This window comes from Gobio gobio (assembly GCF_949357685.1).
Source record: "Gobio gobio genome assembly, chromosome: 5".
Classification (NCBI taxonomy): domain Eukaryota; kingdom Metazoa; phylum Chordata; class Actinopteri; order Cypriniformes; family Gobionidae; genus Gobio; species Gobio gobio.
The window spans coordinates 9,663,929-9,670,094 of record NC_137101.1 but is presented as its reverse complement, the minus strand read 5'-3'; the positions used below and the strand labels follow the sequence as shown (position 1 = coordinate 9,670,094).

Here is a 6,166-nt window from a genome sequence, read left to right as displayed (position 1 = left end):
ATGATTGACAGCTGAGATTGACGGCTTCTCTGAGTGAAGTTGTCACTGAGGCACTAACGGACTTTTTTCTGGATTTTTGTGAGGAGATTGGAGCTTTAGCTTTCATTTCTACACTTCCATAACTGTTTATTTCACACCAACATAATTAATTATTCTGCATCTGTGAGAGTGTGGGCGGGCTTTTGATAATCGCGCCTCTACTTCCTGTTCTCTACTGCGCAACTCCGGTCCCGAGATCGCTACTGCGCAGACTCGGTCCCAAGATGTCAGCGCCGTGAGCGGGCCTATGAAAGCTTCAACTTTGGTCAGCGGAAGTCAATGGAGTCGCGTCGTCCATATTTTTTTACAGTCTATGTTTGGATCCTTAACGACAACGACGCTTGATGACAGCTACAACACGTGCAGATATTAATATCACACACAACTGTACATATTTCAGCAAATAAACCGACACTACTCCGATAAAATACGGGAATCGAGCGTGACGCTATTCACCGGTAAGTAACTTTGCACATTATGATAATTTCTTGAGTACTGTCAGGTCATTTAGGCTTTGTTTACATGCTGATCTATTGCTGAACTCCCTCAGACCTTCAGAACAAATGAATCATTAGTTGTTGCGTTACATGTATAATCGTTGAATGAATCGCCATCTGATATTCATATTAAGTAGAATAATAAGGAATCGTGTTTTGTATGTTGTTGTAGTCTTACTGTGGGTAATACTCTACTGGATTGATGTTTGTCAATAGAGTCAGTTGGAGTGTAAAGCTCTAGGGCCTGTACCATGATGGTAGTTTAACACACCCAGGGTTTACATGATCAGTTTCGAGTTGACAAAACCAAACCAATCTATTCAGGCTTTGTTGGTCCCATGATGCTGACCATCAGCTTTCTCTGTCAATTCAGGCTTTGGACCTGAGTTTAGCTGTGACATCAGTAGTGAACAGCCAATCACACGCCGTGGATCAGTGAAACTGAGATTCACTTCTCGCGAGATTCATTTCTCTCTTCTGCAGAATATTACATGATTGAAAAATATTAAGAATTTACACAGCAAGAAGAAAAGAGTTGTCTATAAAAGTACAAAATATTCACTACATCAATGCAAGTAAAAGTTATGAAGTTAGTTTAGTTGATATATAGAGACTGAGAATTGAACATTTAAGCTCACATGTAGTCATTTTTATAGTTTTATTTATTGATTTTAAAGCTTACTTGTATGACCTTTATATAGGCTATTTATATAAATTTTAACTAATGATTGATTAACTAAAACGATACATGTGTAATTGATTAAGGGTTTTAAAATTTACATAAATTATATCTAAATCATTCAAAAATATTATTATTATAAATAAGCATTGTTAAAAGCCAGATGCTTTAGTCTTTAATAGCCATTTGCTATGTAGTGAACTTTAATTTGGAGAAGAAAAGAGATGTGTCACTTTGCTCACAGCTGATTGGTCCAATTTCTGTTTGATCTCTTATCCAGAACATAACCTGCCCTGTGGAGCGTAAGTTACTATGGAGATGAACACTGCTAAAAGCCAATGGTACCTAAAACCCAAGATTAGCACAAACCAAGCTTAAAAATATCTGGCTAGCCAGCTAAACTGGCTTGATGGTATAGGCCCCTGATGCTCTGCTGCTTCAGGCTTTAGTAGATCTGATATGCTTTTGCTTCTAATGAAAACCATCATATAACTACACAGCCCAGAACTGAGCTAAAACCATGAGCAGGAAACCAGCCTTTTAGGATTACTCATGTTTACTGTGAAGGAAAGTGTCATCTTAATTATTATTGAATTAAAAGATTATTATTGATACAGCATTACTGAAGTATAAAATACTCCGCAATATATTTGTCACACTGTACAGCTTTAGCCTTTCAATTTATATTGTATTTACATCTTTTAACTAGTCTTTAGACTAGTTTTCACATTCTCATGTTTTGGATGTAGAATATGGAGTAATTTTTTGTGTTATTTTTTATTTATGTCTTTCCCTTCATAGAAGGAATTGTGTGGAGCGTAAACCCGGCCAGCAGAAGCAGAGCTCAGAGTCGTGTGGACAGACATCGGCTGTAATGATGGCCTTCTACTCATGGACAGGTAATGTATATAATGTGTGTGTGTGTGTGTGTGTGTTTGACTGCTGAACATGTAGGTTCCCATCGTTTTCTTTTAGAGGGGTCACCCCTTTAAAAAGCAAATGATGGGAACCTAAACGGGTGGGGAAGGGACGGCGGTTGAACAGTTTTTTTATAATTTAAATTTTTTATTTTTTTTTTTATTTCCCTTGTGTCCAAAAGTATAACCCCTGCTGGAGATTGTCCCGGAAGCTCCGGGGGGAGACCGCACCGGTATCCCCCTCGTTTGGGCGCCCCACTCACACTCCACTCACACCACTCACTCTTATCGCGGAGATCTGGCTGGGATCGAACCAGCAACCTCTGAACCCGTGAGGCAGCGCTCATCCCTGTGAGCCACAGATCTCTTGTCTCAACATGTGCAGGAACTTATACTTCACTGTTATCCTGAGAGTTTCCAATAAAGCAGTTAAAGCGAGATTTGAACCCGTGTCTTCATCACAGCCTCAGAGTGTGTGTGTTTATCCACTCGCCCATCATGGATCTTGTGCCAGTGACTGGTTTTCAGGACATCTTGTCTAATGAGAAGAGTTTAAAGTCTGCAATAGTGGGATTTGAACTCAGGACGCTGCGATTGAAACACAACTCTTTCTCTCCTGAGCCACTGAGACTGTGGAGATGAGGAGCGTTTGAACAGGTTTTATCCAGAGCTTTGTGTTAAATGAGGAATAACTTCAACAAATGTGGGATTTGAACCAGGACTGTCAGGTTTGGAAGTGAGACGACTATCCGCTGCGCCACAGAGCCTGTGAGGCAATGATGATGTTTTAGTTTTAAAGTTCATCTTAACGTATGTTTGAGCTGTAAAAGATGCTCATCATTGATGGAGAACTCATTGATACTCGGTCCAGAAATAAACACACACAACATGTGGCAAAGTGTTTCTTTAGATTAATTATTCAATTATGAGAAAACCAGCGCTACTCTGTTTGACATTTGACAATAAAATATGATAACTCATATATACGCTAAATATACATTATAATACATTTAAGCTATTCTTTGTGTCAACTGTATCAGTATCTGTGTCTCATTTTGTTGTGTCCTATCTTTTTAAATAAATATATATGCCAAAAAGTGTGACGATCTAAAAGTTTGCCCTCCTGTCGTGATTTTTTTAATGCTTTATTTTCGCCAAAAAGCATGTACAATGTCCTCATTGTATAACAAAGCACATTTCACATGCCTCAACATAAAAGAACAAGAAACAAATAACAAAAAAACACAATAAAGAAGAGATGGTACATAATAATCAGTTTACATATAAATATATATTCTATATTATACATATAATTACATTTGCATTATAATTCAATGTTAAGACAGAAAATATATTCTGCGTGTAAGCACCACTAAATACTTTCACTTTCTGAGAAAGTGTTCAAGGAGGAGCATATATTAATCGTTTTAACTGCTTAACTATTTTTAGATTTTGACATCATATCTATATACATTTTAATCTCTTTTTTAAGGACTATAAAAAGCGGTTTGATAAACATAAAAGTGTTTTCCCTCCTGTGGTGATGTTTGTGAATTACACCACTGCAAATCGAATCTAACTTACATGGGATTTTTCTTCTGTCCTCTGTTCTTCTGTTAAAATATCCACAAAAGACCAGACTCTCGTTTTTTTATATTTCACGAAAGTAAAGGTCAGTTTCTCCTCCGCTCCTCTAGGCGGCAGAAGCGGTTTCTCCTTCAGTCTGACTCTTCGGCTGCTTGACAACATGACGCTCGATGACAATCACAACAACACGTGCAGATCCTGCAGATGAGATGACAGCTCTTAATGTGACTTTAACAGCACATATTCCTGAACAAACTGCAAATAAAACCGACACAGAGACGGATAAGATGAAGGACCGAGTGTCACGCGACTCACCTGTAAGTAACTTTCCCCATAAAGTCAATTTCTCTCGTCAAATGACCTGCACGCGCTATAGAGCAAATCTCTCGCTAGTGTTTCCTGTTCAGCTTCTGATATTCACACTATAAAGTGGAATAAGAAGGACTCGGTTGATATTGCAGTGGTTTCTGGGTTGATGTGAGAGTCAGCAGGAGTTTGTGGAGCTCTGATGTTGTCCTGCCGCTTCTGGCTTTTCTACTTCCTGTTATGACTGGAGTATGAGAGGAAACACAGCGTTCAGAATGTCATAATGTTACTACAAGCGTGAAACATTAAAGTAAAGAGCAGTGACTAGACACTTCATTGCATATCATTTCTTTTCATAATCTTGTTCTGATGTTTTTCTTTGAATTGGGATTTAGTTTTTATTTCTTATTCAGTGTTTTCATAATTTTGTCAGTCATTGAATTAATATCATCATCAGAACTAAAACGAGACGATTGATTTAGCATTACTGATGTATAACAGAATTCATTGTATACTTCTTTTTTATATGCACATTTTTCCCCTAGATATTCAGTGTAATGTGTTTGTGCTAGAATTTGTTTTATTTGTTTCATGTGTGAAAGCAGTTTGACATTGATATATGCAAACTGATATATAAGATAAAATAAATGAAGTAATTTTTTGTATCAATTGAAATACTGATCTGTGTGATTTTGTTGTGTCCTATCTTTTTAAATATATATGCCCAAAACTCGGATGATTTAAAAGTTTGCCCTCCTGTGGCGATTTGTGTGAATTACACCCCTTCTTATAATGCGTAATGGTCTTAAATGGGATTTTCCTCCTAGATATTCAGTGTGTGATGTGTGTGTGTGTGTGTGTGTGTGTGTCTGTGACTCTACAGGATCAGTGATGTGTGTTGTGGAGCGTAAACCCGGCCAGCAGAAGCAGAGCTCAGAGTCGTGTGGACAGACATCGGCTGTAAGGATGGCCTTCTGCTCATGGACAGGTAATGTATATAATGTGTGTGTGTGTGTGTGTGTGTGTGTGTGTGTGTTTGACTGCTGAACATGTAGGTTCCCATCGTTTTCTTTTAGAGGGGTCTCCCCTTTATAAAGCAAATGATGGGAACCTAAACGGGTGGAGAAGGGACGGCGTTCAACATTTTTTTATAAATTAAATTAATTTTTTTTTTCCCTTTCTGTCCAAAAGTATAACCCCTGCTGGAGATTGTCCCGGAAGCTCCGGGGGGAGACCGCACCGGTATCCCCCTCGTTTGGGCGCCCCACTCACACTCCACTCACACTCCACTCACACTCCACTCACACCACTCACACCACTCACACCACTCACTCTTATCGCGGAGATCTGGCTGGGATCGAACCAGCAACCTCTGAACCCGTGAGGCAGCGCTCATCCCTGTGAGCCACAGATCTCTTGTCTCAACATGTGCAGGAACTTATACTTCACTGTTATCCTGAGAGTTTCCAATAAAGCAGTTAAAGCGAGATTTGAACCCGTGTCTTCATCACAGCCTCAGCCTCAGAGTGTGTGTGTTTATCCACTCGCCCATCATGGATCTTGTGCCAGTGACTGGTTTTCAGGACATCTTGTCTAATGAGAAGAGTTTAAAGTCTGCAATAGTGGGATTTGAACTCAGGACACTGTGATTGAAACACAACTCTTTCTCTCCTGAGCCACTGAGACTGTGGAGATGAGGAGCGTTTGAACAGGTTTTATCCCGAGCTTTGTGTTAAATGAGGAATAACTTCAACAAATGTGGGATTTGAACCAGGACTGTCAGGTTTGGAAGTGAGACGACTATCCGTTGCGCCACAGAGCCTGTGAGATAATGATGATGTTTTCGTTTTAAAGTTCATCTTAACGTATGTTTGAGCTGTAAAAGATGCTCATCATTGATGGAGAACTCATTGATACTCTGTCCAGAAATAAACACACACAACATGTTGCAAAGTGTTTCTTTAGATTTATTATTCAATTATGAGAAAACCAGAGCTACTCTGTTTCACATTAAAATATGTAAAGCGATATATATGCTAAATATACATTATAATGAATATTCGTTGTATCAACTGTATCAGTATCTGTGTGTCATTTTGTTGTGTCCTATCTTTTTAAATAAATATATATGCCAAAAAGTC

At 38.7% G+C, this 6,166-nt stretch overlaps 1 long non-coding RNA gene across 2 annotated transcripts; it reads left to right on the top strand.

Moving 5' to 3' along the window:
- The first annotated feature begins 249 nt into the window (after positions 1-249).
- Positions 250-6,166, top strand: LOC307126949. 2 transcript variants are annotated; one of them, XR_013816575.1, is made up of 4 exons: positions 2,017-2,114; positions 3,830-4,036; positions 4,909-5,013; positions 5,217-6,166. It is a non-coding gene; the product is annotated as an uncharacterized lncRNA (long non-coding RNA). The 2 variants fall into 2 exon arrangements; XR_013816576.1 differs by lacking the exons at positions 3,830-4,036; positions 4,909-5,013; positions 5,217-6,166 and adding exons at positions 250-497; positions 2,315-3,241.